This window comes from Hyla sarda, chromosome 5, assembly GCF_029499605.1.
Source record: "Hyla sarda isolate aHylSar1 chromosome 5, aHylSar1.hap1, whole genome shotgun sequence".
Classification (NCBI taxonomy): Eukaryota; Metazoa; Chordata; class Amphibia; order Anura; family Hylidae; genus Hyla; species Hyla sarda.
In genome coordinates, this window is record NC_079193.1 from 341503928 (window position 1) to 341518693 (window position 14766).

At 43.8% G+C, this 14766-nt stretch overlaps 1 protein-coding gene and 1 long non-coding RNA gene across 9 annotated transcripts in view; one reads left to right on the forward strand and one right to left on the reverse strand.

Moving 5' to 3' along the window:
• ZFPM2 (zinc finger protein, FOG family member 2) overlaps positions 1-14766 on the forward strand; it is a 451186-nt gene that overhangs the window by 305995 nt on the left and 130425 nt on the right. The window lies entirely within an intron of this gene.
• The window catches only part of LOC130274338 (uncharacterized), a 48927-nt gene that overhangs the window by 1970 nt on the left and 32191 nt on the right, over positions 1-14766 (reverse strand). Inside the window, exons 5-6 of the long non-coding RNA XR_008844328.1 lie at positions 5839-5945; positions 4456-4585 (exon numbers count right to left, since the gene is read on the reverse strand). This is a non-coding gene — a long non-coding RNA (uncharacterized LOC130274338). The remainder of the gene's footprint in view (positions 1-4455; positions 4586-5838; positions 5946-14766) is intronic.

Consider the following 14766-nt stretch of genomic DNA (forward strand, 5'->3'; position numbering starts at 1 on the left):
TCCGCCTAAAGAATAGACAAGACTATCTGCTGCTGAAATTCCATAGTGTGCACTGTGTAGCGGATTCCCATTGCCAGCAAAAAGGTTCTGCTGCACGGGAATTTTTGACCAAAAATATTACTAAGCAGTATTCCGCAGTGTGAAAGTAGCCTAAATGTTGTAAAAAAACAAAAAAAAACTGAGAAGTTTATTGGATGTCAAAGGATTCTCTCTCTGCTCCGAACCCAGATGCAACTTTCTACAATTGGGGGAAGCATCTTTTTAATTTGGTTTGGCTAATCTCTAGTTGTGTTTAAAGGGGTTATCCACCATAAGGTGATTTTAGTACGTACCTGGCAGACAGTAATGGACATGCTTAGGAAGGATCTGCGCTTGTCTTGGGGCTAAATGGCTATGTTGTGAGATTACCAGAACACTGTGGCTAGCTTTTTGTGAACTGGGTATTTCCTGTTGGATTTTGTTCTCAAACTGCACATCCCAGAGTTCTGTGAGGTCACTTTACTCCCAGTCACCCCACCCATTGAAACACAAGTGAGTTGCATTCCAGGCTGTCATTCTGCCAGATTATGGTCTCCTCAGGGTCTGTCATTGTGCCACCATATGATCTCCTTATGCCGTTGGCACTTTAAATTAAACTTTTAACATTTTTATCTATCTAAAATATTCTATTTAAATTTTCAGAAATATCTTTAATCTTTTCTATTGTGAGGCTCTATGGTCTTATCGGGCTGCTGCCACCTTTAGGCTCTGTCATTGTGCCGCCATGTGACTCCTTGTTAGATTTGGTTATGTGGTCAAACAGTATTAGTTCAAAGTAAATGCTTTGAGCACCCGGGACATTAAACTTGGTGATCTAATCAAAATTTTAAATTTTAATTAAAAGAAAAATCGATGTAATCTTTTCAAGACTGAGGCCCTATGGTCATTGATGTCATATATTACCTGTGGAATTACCAAAATATGGCAGGGGCTGGAACAGGTGGTAGCTAGCCTGGCAGAGGACCGCCAACTCAATTTTAAGTACAAGCTTTTCCACTGCAGCCACTTCTAGCTTTATCCACCCACTTATCCAACGGCACAGTAGCTGAATGGGCTCTTTTCCAGGTTGAAGTGGACACTCAGTCATTAGCAAGGGGGTGCTCTGAGAGGCAGGGGCTTGGACAGGCATTAGCTGGCCTCATGGCGGACCACCAGCTCAATTTTTGGAGACAAGTATGAGCTTTTTCACTGAAGCAACTGATACACTACAGCACATTTTACACCATTGGAGCTGGAATTACCGCGGCTGCTGGCACCAGGCTTGCCATCAAATGGGTCCTCAATAGAGATGAGCGAATCAAAGAGGTGGTAGCTCGCCTCGTGGCGGACCTCCACCTTGATGCTCACCAGAATGGGTACTCAAAAAATGTAAATAAATTCAAATTAAATTAAATAGAAATGACATTAAAAAAATGTCTTTAATCTCTAAGATTTTGACGCCATATGGTCTCCCTGCTGCCACATCCAGACACTCTGCAGCAGTGATTCTAATAGCAATGCCTGTAATCTGAATGTCATACTGAATAACAGGATTTCTCACTACCTCAGTACACTCCCTGTGCATGTTACGACAGGACAAAGTGTTCTACACCCCTATTGAGGCTCTCTGTAGCCCAGAAATAGCAATTTTTAATAGTGATTCAGCAAATAAATTTGTGCAAATAAATTTGTGCTGAATCGAATTTTTTTTAAATTCACTCATCTCTAATAAGCACAATTGGCCAAGCATCTCATCTCATCTCCTTCCAACTCTCCACCGATAACAGATGTTGGAGGAGAGAAGGGTTGGGCATGTTAGATTTTAACATGCCCAACCCTTTTGTTATTGGGGATATAAGCCGAGACCATGTTCCCCTTTTCCCATTCAGAACTCATGCATGCTCAACCAACCAATCATAAAGGTTTATATGAGGAACAGGAGACGTAGCTGTTGGCCGAATAAGCATCTAACCAATAGCTATTTAAAAGATAGCCACCTTGAATATGTTTAGTTTTAGGCTCTGTTCACATCATGTCAAGCCAAAAGTTTTCCCAGTTTTCCCAAAAAAAAAATAATGGGTTTATAGACTGAATTGTTTTGTTGACAGAAAATGTAGCAAACAAGAATATTTCTATTCACTGACAGCTGGCAGAGATGGGCTAAAAATTGGAATACAAAATTACATTAGAAATTTACTAAATCTTTCATAATAAATTCACACAATGTTGATTAAACTCAATTCCATTCATTTTTTTATTTTATTTTTTTTTGGTGGCACAAAGAATGGGCACCAACACCTCTGCAACAAATTTGGTGCATGTGAATTTACCCTTATTCTATGATTAAACCACAAGAAAAAATTTGAAAATTGACAGCACCTATAGATTATATGGGATCATTCAACTTTCCGATCATATTAGATAGCAGTATATGCCAGACACCTATAGACAGTCTGTAGATTCTTCGCCTATTATACCCGTGCTCTATAAATAACAGATTGGGGAGATTTGAGGAGGGATTGCTCGCTGTGTAGTTAATGTGGCTGCGACTCCTTCGATATTAATAGTTGTCATTGAAATGTGCTGTGTTTTTTTCACTGTGTAATGTAGTGGAGCTCACTAAGAATTGAGAATCAAAGGTATTGTAATGCAGATTTTCACCGAAATCTCTCAATGCAGGGCAGCATCACATTTCAATAGCCTCAAATCCTTTCATCATTTTATCGTAAGATACAGTATGGGACTGAGACAGTCTGAGGGGGTTTCATTAACTCTGTCTGTTCTGGAGCAGTCTACAATGTTCTGCCTAGCTGGACACTGCCTCGTTGCTACGTTTTGCCTTTTATCTATGTGGATTAAATTTAACTAGCAGCTTACTAGACAATATGATGGATTTTCATTCCTTTGTTTGGTATATACGTATATACTCGGGGAGTGTACACAGATAAGAGGGGGTGGGAGCATAGAAAAAAGAACATGTGCCCCTTAGTACTGAGCTTGGTTCTCTCCATTAGTGTCCAACCCCTTCCAAGGCTGGGATCACTACTGGAACCGTAAATTCATTGTTGGTCACAGTGACTCCACAGTGCTGCTCTTCAAGGTAAACCGCCCCCCCAGGAAGAAGTGAATGTGTGTGACGGGGAACAAGACAGGCACACGAACAACAGAAGAGACAGTCTATCACAGGGAAAGGACTGTTGTGTATACTGATGAATCATGAGATAGGTGGCCAATTATGGAGTATGGCCTGAAGTCATCGACAAGGTGCCCCTTCAATGCCATGTGATTGGCCATGGAAGTCAGGTGGTAGGGACAACTTCCCATCATATTTAAGAGGAAACAATGAGAGGGTAAGGGCTGAAGGTTAAAGGACTGTTGTCCATGCTGACAAAATATGAAGCAAGTGGCTAGTTAAGGCTAGCAGAAATGGGAGCTGCAGATACAGTGAAGAAATTTAAATGAGCACTGTCAGATATAACACTTTTTATATGTTGTACATCTTGGCAAAATAATAGTTTTTTTTATTATACTTCTTTAAAAAAAATGTTTTACATTTTATAAAAGAAAACTGCCTTTGAAAATCCCACCACTAGGGGGTCCCCATACCTCCAGGGACACTGATAAGTCCCACAGCAGCATGAGCGTGTCCAAGGGTCATGGACTGATTGACAGGTTTGCAGGAGGAACACAGCCTGCAACAACACTGCTGTAATACAGTTTTATCAATCATGTGTCTCCAGCTGTTGCAAAACTACAACTTCAAGCATGCCTGGACAGTCAAAGGATGTCTGGGCATGCTGGGGGTTGTAGTTTTGCAAAAGTTGTAGGCACACAGCTGAAGGCAACACTGCTGTAAAGAGTTATGCAAACACTTGCAAACCAACTATTCCAAAACTACAAGTACCAACATTACATGACTGCATGAAGGTCATAGGAAGATGTAAGCTATACACTCACCATATTGTCTTTGGTGGTAAAGTACAGGCAGTCCCCAATAATCATTGTGTGTGTGTGTATACAGCATAAATCCGGAGAGAAAAGGGTTACAAAGCATGGCTGCCAGGCTCCTCAGAGCAGCGAGTCAGCATAGTGAGCGAGGGGGAGAAGTCATCACAGTGCATGCAAGAGAGGGACACGCCCCCTCCCTTTGACAAGATGGAAAAGACAGTGAGCAATGTTTATATGCAATTTTTTATTGAAATATGGGAGACAAAAATTACATGTACATGATCAGGATGAGGTATTGCGTAACATATAACAGTTTTGTTTTTTTTGTAGGATCTGACAGGTATGCTTTAAACATGCATGGGATAGGCATAAGGCTACCCTTCATATAAGACAGGGAGAGGCATAAGGCTATCCTTCGTATAAGATAGGGATAGGCATAAGGCTACCCTTCATATAGTAACAATGGAAAGAAAAAGTTTATCAGCTCACCCGGTTGTCTCCAAGGTATATGGAATGTGGCACAATACACCTAAACCAGCGGGAGCTTCGGATAATCTCTGAGGCCAAGTCCTCAGGTGAGGCAATCAGGAAGGAGAAAAGGAAGTTCCGTCTCCCAAGGCTGGGTAAAAAAATCCAAGTTTATTTTTTCATGTTAAAAACCAGTGCATGAGCAAAAATAAAAGCATAGAAAGGTAACACAACACAAAATGCACCCTTCATATAAGATAGGGATAGGCATAAGGCTATGCTTTATATTAGATAGGGACAAGGACTATTTAGAATATTGGGCAGACTAGATGGGTCGAATGGTTGTTATCTGCCAACACATTCTATGTTTTTATGTTTCTATGTGGTCTGACGTCATTGACAACATATCACTTCAGTGCCCTGTGCTGGCCTTTAGTCATCAGTGTAGACAACTCCTTTTCACATTCAAGAGTAAGTATACAGAGGTGCAGAATGTCGACTCTTTACATGAGCGGAATGTCGACTCTTTCCCATACAACTCAAAGGGTTATTCCAAGGCTGCAAAACGTTTTAAAATGGATTTGGGTGCAATAAAAATAGAATGGAAACCATACTCATCTGCCCTGATCCCCCAAAGCTGGTGTTCCGACAGCCCCCAGGCTTCACTGCTCTCTGCTTCTTCTTGCTTCCTGTGATCTGTCGTTCTTGCAGGACATTCCAATCACTAGCCACAGAGGTGATCTACCTCAGACAGGGATTGGAGTGGAAATTTCTTATAACAACACATCATAAGAAGCAAGGAGAAGTGGAGCGCAACAGGAACTGGGAACTGTTCAGGGAATTAGGGTAAGTGAGTACACTTTATTTTAATTTCTGATGTACCCCATTTTTTACTAAATTTTCATTACCCCTGTCCATAGGCTGCATCCGGTATAACAGACCAAGGTTATTTTAGTGGCTGACTTACAATGCCAGACACAGCCCATGGACAAAAATGGCGCACCCTTGAGCAACCTATGGATAAGAGTGAAACCTCTTTTAAAGGGAATACGTTATCAGAAACTAGTCTTAATCAAGTGTTTATGTTAAATATATGTTTTAAGAATTTTTGATGATGTTTTTTTTTTCTTTTCTTATTTTTTGTATGGTCGTGTCCTTGTTAGATTGCATTTTGATCATAAACAAGCACACCCCATAGCTGCTGGTGTCACTATTCTCTGCACCATTTGGGTATTGTATATTCATTGCTTTATCCTTAAAATAAACATTTCTCCCATCAGCATAATCAATGAATAAAATCCCCCCCACAGAAGTTGCAGTGGTTCCTCTATTGCCACGTGGCATAAAACCAATCCCAATAAACACTATCCCGCTATTAATAAGAGATTCTCCCTCAAAAATTACCTGATAGTCCTTTATCGCAGATCATCTAAAGGTTGCTCAACCACAGAATATTTCAAAATGAGTCGGGCTAATGGATTCTCTTAAATGAAACATGATGAGCGCATTAACTGCAATAAATAACAAAAGCATTAGGTATTTCTTTCAGGGAGACGCATATTAAGAGTATCAAAATCAAGATTAAATATGGTTTCTTGAGAGGAGGAATGAGATATTAAATATCTATATCTCTATTAAAGACCCTAGAAAATCCAGTTAAAAGGGTTATCCCCCATTCACAGGGATAACTAGTAGGGGGTCCGACCATTGAGGCCCCCTGCAATCTCAAGAATAAGGGACCGCAGTCTCTTGTTACAATAAAGCCACATGAGTGCTGCCATTCTCTATGGGAATTGCAGAAACAACAAAACACTATTAAACTGATTTTGTGGCTCCCATAAAGAATGAATGGAGTGACGGCGGTCCATTCTGACTGGAGATTGGTGTCCCCATTCTTCAGATCAAGGAAGGCCCTCTCGGTAGGACAGCCCATGATCAGCTAGTTAACTGTCTCAGATGGGAAAACCTGATGGCAAAGTCCTTCTCTCTGGAAGACCCAATATGTATACATACTATACATACAACGATACTCTGTAATGCTACATTTGCCCTGTGGTGGCAGTGCGGGGGAATTGACCATTGGTTATTACAGCGGATCACTGGGGGATTTGAACAATCGGGCACAGAATGTACATCCTTTAAAAGGGTACTCCACTGCCTCAGCATTCAAAACATTTAGTTCCGAAAGCTAGGTGCGGGCTGCGAGGTCGTGACATCACGGCCACACCCCTTTGTGATGTCACACCATGCCCCCTCAAAGCAAGTCTATGGGAGGGGGCGTACGCCCCCTCCCATAGACTTGCATTGAGAGGGCGTGACCGTGGCATCACAAGCCCTCAGCCTACACCCAGTGTTTGGAAGTAAATGTTCCAAATGCTTGGGCAGTGGAGTATCCCTTTAATTTTAAGCCTATACCTTTTCTATCATTATTAAATACACAGTTAAATGGTTTGGCTACTTCATGGTAAAATTATTAATTGTACTGTAATAATAAGGTTATGTCACTAATTTACTGATCACTGCTCTCACTGTTCCCCCATAGTAAAAAAAAAAATTTGGAGGCATCGCCCCAGCAATGTTGTGCTTCTTTGTAATGTGATTGTAACCTTGTCCATAATATGGCATGGAGAAGCATATGACATGCACATCACTCGGCGGCCTCCATATACAGGTGCAGTAGAGAACGCTGAGGGAGGTGCATGGTCAAGTAGCTCTCCATGCTTGGCCATGCTATAGACAGTTGTCAGTTGTGTATGCGACATAAACTTACAGTAAAGTACAGTAAATAATTTTACTATAAAGTGGCCAACTCCAGGGTTCTCTGCTTTAGATAACCCCTATTTGTCTGAAGTATTCCTTGACTTTAAATGGGTACTCCACTTCCCAACGTTAGGAACATTTAGTTCCAAGCACTGGTGCAGGCTTCGGGGGTTGCCACACTCCCTCGTGATGTCACAAGGGGTGGAGCGTGACATCACGAGGGGTTGTGGTGACCCCCGAACCCCACACTAGTGTTCGGAACTAAATGTTCTGACCTTAAAGGGGTACTCCACCCCTAGCATCTTATCCTCTATCCAAAGGATTGAGGATAAGATGTCAGATCGCCGGGGTCCCGTTGCTGGGGACCCCCGGAATCTCCGCTGCAGCACCCCGCTATCATTACTGCACAGAGCTAACTCGCTCTGTGCGTAATGACGGGCAATACAGGGGCCAGGAGCATCATTATGTCACCACTCCGCCCACTCATGACGTCACATCCCGCCCCCTCAATACAAGTCTATGGGAGGGGGCGTGGCAAGCAATCACACCCCCTCCTATGGACTTGCATTAAGGGGGCGGGCCGTGACGTCGCGAGTGGCGAAGCCATGATGTCACGTGATCCGGCCACTGTATCAACGGTCATTACGCACATAGCGAGCATGCTCTGTGCAGTAATGATAGCGGGGTGCTGCAGCGGAGATCCCGGGGGCCCCCAGCAGCGGGGACCCGGCGATCTGACATCTTATCCCGTATCCTTTGGATACGGGATAAAATGTCTAGGGGCGGAGTACCCCTTTAAAGTTTACTTGTAAGAGTCCCCACCAATCAGCTGTAATCTGTGGAAAAACAAAGTTGCACATGTTCTACAGAGCGAGAGATGCCTCCAGGTAACCATTCTCCACTCTAGCCAAGAGGCGAGGATCCTGAATACCTGACCAACCTTAGTAACTCAAAATCTCTTAACATGGTGTATAAAATAATAATAATAATAATAATTGTGTATATACATATAGAGAGTGCAGAAAAAGAGGGGGCTTCTGCTGGCTTTCATGCAACCTCCTATTTTTACTCATAAAATAATTTAAAAGGTTGGCCAGGATTAAAAAAAAAAAAATAGTGACTGCTTTCTCACAAAAACAGCACCAAACCTGTCCACAGCAAGTATATAAACCACCAACATGTTTCTACCATCAGATTGATGATGTGTCATCAGGGAGATATACTTGGATAACAACCAGACCAAAAACACAAAGATATGTACACAACAAATTATATAGGTGTAACACACCTGTGGACAGGTGGACAGTGATCCTATAAAGAAAAAGCAGAGAGAGAACTTTCCCTATAGCATCCAGGCTGTTAATAGTTTCAGTGAGTGCTTGAACATCTCATGGTATCTGTATCTGACCATTCGTTTATTATTCACTTGACACAATTTTGACCCCTGATTTTAACTATATCATTAAGAGCGATATTTTAGTCACTTCCTGAGCACTTCATATTGCTATATTATTTGATTTGTCTATGCCGGAAGGTATTTTTCGCCAAGCCTGGTTTACGTAGGACCCCTACCATTACTACGAATTATTATTTATCTGGATTTTAATGAATGAATTGCTGTTTTCTTATTTATTTCATTTTGTTATTTTTGTGTGCATTTTCTACCTTTAGTATTTTCTATTATTTATGTTTGTTTTATACCGAATCTGTTTATTTTGTCGTCCCCCCCCCCTTTAATATATATTTTTTTGCAACTATAACAAGCCCCTTGCTGCCTAAAGATGTTCTCTTTATCAGAGACCTAAATCTAGTAAGCACTAATATGAGGATACGTCCATATGGCTAAATTCTAGCGATCTGAAAGCAGAAAGTCCAATTAAATTGCATAAAAAAAAAAAAAAAAAAACTTTCCTAAAATGATAATTATAACACAGAGAGACAATGAATGCCATTACCATTCAGTGAAATAATAAGATGATGTGCGGGGGGATGAATAAAGAATCCTGAATAAAAACTTGTTAGTGTAAAATAATATATCAAGAGAAGTGATTTTGGAAGAACACCAGTGTAGCATTTTGTTTTGTGCAATAAAGCCATCAGATCAATAAAAAATTATGTAGCAGATTATTATTACACTGCGCTCACTATAGCTCTCGTAAATAATACCGCAGTTATCCTGCTCATATTAATTATAATTAGAATGCAGATAATGCAGACGCTCTTTTATGACTAGAGCCAAATCAATTTTCCAGTGTTATTCAATGCAAGGTCACACAAAGTTGTTGAAGCTGTAAGACTTCTTATTCAATGACCTGCGCGAGGCAGGAGGAGAGGGGTTTGGCTCGGCTGTCTAAGACACATTGATTGGGAAGTGCATTGAAATAATTACAGCTGTGAACTCTTGCCTATAATGGCAAAATTTCATTTTATAAAGTAAGCATAGCCATAATCCAGTCTCCTTTATAGTGTAAAGTCTAATAAATCTTCCCCAGGAATCGCAGACGTCTATCCCATTGTAGCGCGGATATCTACTGGCCTGGCGTGCACCGCGCCGTGTCGTAAAGCCTCTACGGCTGGCAGTAGTAAATCACATTATTTATAATAGCTATTAATTGGGATGGGCTTTTTTTTTTGCTCAGGTTGATGTTGTACACTAGTTGTAACGCTCTACATATCATGTTTGGTGGTAGCCCCCGTTCATGTCGTTAATTATGATACCACGTCACTTTTTTTTTTTTTTTTTGGCTACTCTAAATGGTCTACTTGGCAACAATACAGTTCATGTGTAGAGTTGTGGCAAAGCTGAGTTTGTCATCGGGCTTAAAGGGGTACGCCAGTGAAAAACTTTTTTTTTTAAATCAACTGGTGCCAGAAAGTTAAACAGATTTGTAAATTACTTCTATTAAAAAATCTTAATCCTTCCTGTACTTATTAGCTGCTGAATACTACAGAGGATTTTTTTTTCCCATTTGAAACACAGAGCTGTCTGCTGACATCATGACCACAGTGCTCTCTGCTGACATCTCTGTACATTTTAGGAACTGTCCAGAGTAAAAGGAAATCCCTATAGCAAACATATGCTGTTCTGGACAGTTCCTAAAATGGACAGAGATGTCAGCAGAGAGCACTGTGCTCAAGATGTCAGCAGAGAGCTCTCTGTTTCAAAAAGAAAAGAATTTCCGCTGTAGTATTCAGCAGCTGATAAGTGCTGGAAGGATTAAGATTTTTTAATAGAAGTAATTTACAAATCTGTTTAACTTTCTGGCACCAGTTGATTTAAAAAAAAAGTTTTTCACCGGAGTACCCCTTTAAGTGTCCTCTCTGGGGGGGGGGGGGTAATAATCAAAAATGTGTATAGAGCATGACACTTTGCAAAAAAAAGGTTTAGTGTGCAGCCAGAGATGGGAGGCCTGGAAAAAAAATTGTCAGAATATGCTGGGATTTGTAGTTTTGCAACAGCGGGAGACACCCTGTTGGGAAACAATGAAGTAGGGAGTTATCATTCAGCTTCCTTATAGCTCTTTAATTATTTATTTTACTTATTTACCGTATTCTTCGCCGTATTTTAAAGGAGGAAAATCTAAAAAAAAAAGATTCAGAACCAAATACAATGTTAGGACAGTGATCTGCAACCTGCGGACCTCCAGATGTTGCAAAACTTTAACTCCCGGCATGCCCGGACATCTGGATGTCGCCCTCCATCACTATCGCCGCGTCCCCGGGGTGTCCCCGTCGCTCTGGAATGTCTCTGCTGCCTGGGATCCTCACTCTCTGTTGCCGCCATCACGTCACTACGCACGCCGCTCCTATTGGATGACGGGATGGCGTGTGCAACGACGTGATGACGACGAAGGAGAGCACCGGCCATGCAGGGGATCCCGGCACGGAGCAGTCATTCGCCGTTTGGACATCGAGGAGGCAGGTAAGGTCCCTCCCGGTGTCCTGTAAGCTGTTCGGGACGCCGCAATTTCACCACAGCGGTCCCGAACAGCCCGACTGAGCAGCCGGGGTTAGTTTCACTTTCGCTTCAGACGCGGCGGTCAGCTTTGATCGCCGCATCTGTAGGGTTCATACAGGGCATCACCGCGATCGGGGATGTCCTGAATGAGCCACGGATCCCGGCCGTTGATGGCCGCAGGGACCGCTGCGATAGGACAGGGTTCTAATGTGTATTTGGCGTATGAGACGCACCAACTTCCCCCCCCCCCCCCAGTTTGTCTTATACGGCGAAAAATACGGTATTTAAGTTTTTTGGTTTTTTTTCTTTTTAATTTACCAATTTATTTATTTAAATAATATTTTAGTGCACACACATGTTTTACTACTAATTTATATTTTGGTGGAAATACAGACATGTTTAAAAAGAAACCTATCGCATTAAAGGAGATCTGCAGCATTGCAAACTCTTATCCCCTATCCTCAAGATAGGGGATAAGTGTTTGATCGGAGGGGGGGGGGGGGGGGGGGGGGGGCGAACGCTGGGGCCCCCGGTGATCTCTTGTACGGGGCCGCGGCTCTCCTGTGCAGGGGACGTGCCAGCCGCAGCATGACGTTGCAGCCGGCACGCCTCCTCCATACATCTCTATGGGAGAGGAGGGGAGGCAGCATTCGTGCCTCCTCGCATCCCCCATAGAACTGTATGGGGACGGGGAGGAGACGGGGCATCACCGTCGACCTCTAGGTCGACGCTACGTGCCTTAGCGCTCACCATGAGCTCTAATGGCGGCGCCCCGTTAGGGAGATCGGGGGGGGGGGGGGGGGTCCCAGCGGTCGGACCCCCCGCGATCAAACACTTATCCCCTATCCCGTAGATAGGGGATAAGGGTAAAGCCGCTGCAGTTGTCCTTTAAAAATAGTCCAATCTACCGGCAAAGGCCGTCCGGGCACACTAGGAGTTGTAGTTATGCAACAGCTGGAGGCACACTGGTTGGGAAACACTGAAGTCATGAGGTGTCGTTCCCCTCCTCTTTGGCTCTGCCGGGGACTGTCCTTATTCTTCCCATGGTTGTGGTTACATGCGCCAAAATAAATAATATCGCCATATTCCTGAGGTTTATTATTCCTATAGTCATCATTTGTGCGTGGAGGTTTCTTGCCTATAATGTGAGTTATAATGCAATTCTTTTCGCTATGTCTTAGCGCTATTCTGGCATTCTACCTGCTATATATATACTGTATCTGTCTGCCTGCGCGGATTTCCTTGGTATTTACTGTTTATGATAAAATGCCAAGATCTTTACTGTAAATCAAAGCCATGTTTAAATCCACACAGGAACAGAAAGCATTTGAACTAGTGCGATAAGACACTTTGATACCAGTACAAAAGTACTCGACGGGGATATTTGTTTTCTGATTCTTCGGGAGGTGCGATAACCCTGCATACATTACATTCCGCTCGCTCTTGCGCTTTTTCTTTCTTTCTTTCTTTTTCTTTTTTTTTTTTGTGCATCTTGAATTTGCATCTTAATAACTTTAACAAATTTATTGCCAAATGAAGCTATTGTACGGTGTACAGTCAGTCTTTTCAGCCAAACGCCAACAATTAAGGCGATGATCAATAGGGGTCACGCGTTTAAATCAGACGCGCATGAAAGAGAAGTCACGTACGTTTTCGCGCATTTTACTGCATTGTAGATTTGAGTGGAATTCGCAGTCCTGCTTAGAAGTCGGTTTTTAAGCAAAAATATGGGGTATTGCCATCTCAGCTTGTTATTTTCTATTCATGTTATAGGGTAGGTCTCCAAACTGCGCACCTCCAGCTGTTGCAAAACTACAACTCCCAGCATGCCCGGACAGCCGTTGGCTGTCCGGGCATGCTGGAAGTTGTAGTTTTGCAACAGCGGGAGGCACACTAATTGGGAAACACCTGTATACAGTTATGCCAGACCTTGGCACAACCCTATATAAAGCCGTTGCCTGTCTGGGGATGTTGGGTCTTGTAGTTTTGGAACAGCTGGAGGTCTATAGTTTGGAGACCACTGGTATGGAGGATGACAAGCTGATCGGTAGGGATACTATTACCGGGACCCATACCAATCCCAAGAATGGGGATATAAGTGTCCAAGGAATAAACAGAGAGAACCGCTCCTGTGCAACCACTGGTTCATTAATGTGTTAGGGGGCCCCTGAACGTTTCCGATCGCTGAATTTGCAAGTGTTTGGCAGCCCAGTAGAGAATGAATGCAGTGGTGGTTGCAAACGTGTGGTGCCCTCTGTTAATTCCAGGGACAATTATGTCCCTCTTAGGGCCATCTTTAATGCGGGGCAAAAGGGGCAGCTGCCCTGGGCCTTGTCATTCCTGGGGGCCCAAAGCAGCTAGCCCTTTAGCCCCACGCTAAAACAGCTAGCTGCCGCCGGTCCTGCAGGAGGTTCGGGGGTCCGGCTAAGATGCGGGGAGCAGTGCAGGCTCCGAAGGGCCCAACTGGAGGAGACGTGATGGGGAGAGCCGTGTGCCTGCTGAGCTGAGAGCGCCTGCAGCTAGGGGAGCCCTCCCTATACCGTCTGATCCAGGACACCGAGAAGGCCTTCCACAAGGGGGCTCCCTAAAACTACCTGCAAGTGGCACATTACAGGGTATGAAGGTGCAACCATCTGCAGACCAGGAGGGGGGGTCTGGTCAGGGCCGGACTGGCCTACTGGGATACCTGGAACATTCCTGGTAGGCTGGCCGCCCTGTGGGCCGGCATGGGCTGGAGGACAGGCTGCCTGAGTCCTGACACATATTACACAAACCCAGCAGGCACTCAGCCTGTCAGGAGTCTCAGGACCTCAGCGACAGCTTCACACACAGAGCAGTCCTGAGAAGGACAGCTGCACAGTGACCGGAGGTCCGGAGGATACAGAGTCTGTACAGGCTGGGGATTGAGTGGAGACCTTTTATATGTACTGTATATGTGTGTGGTGGTGGTGGTGGTGGGGGGAGGGATACTGGAGAGAGGAGACCTGTCGTGTGTGTGTATGGGGAGGGGGAGACCTGTCGTGTGTGTGTATGGGGAGGGGGAGACCTGTCGTGTGTGTGTATGGGGAGGGGGAGACCTGTCGTGTGTGTGTATGGGGAGGGGGAGACCTGTCGTGTGTGTGTATGGGGAGGGGGAGACCTGCTGTTTCTACTTTTGTGAGGGAGGGGGCACTTTGGTTCTCTCTTTTTTTTTTTTCCCCATTTTAAGTTATTTGTTGTTTTTTAATTACCCATAGTTTAATATATTTCACTGCTGTTAAGGGGGACCTGTGATCAGTTTTCTGCTGTTGGGGCAGCATTAAACTGGTGCAGGCATCACGATCCGGGACACTATGAGTTACTCTGAGACAATCCGACATTCAGAGTAATCCTAGTTTAAAAATGCTCCCGAATAACTAGTCCTCAGGGCGGGTCCTAGCGGGGGCGGGTGACGCATCTCTCCCTATACCAGTAGTCTCCAATCTGTGGACCTCCAGCTGTTGCAAAACTACAACTCCCAGCATGCACAGACAGCCTTTTGCTGTCTGGGGATGCTGGGAGTTGTAGTTTTGCAACAGCTGAAGGTCCACAGTTTGGAGACCTAGGCCCTATACACTCCCGCAGTAGAAGATGAT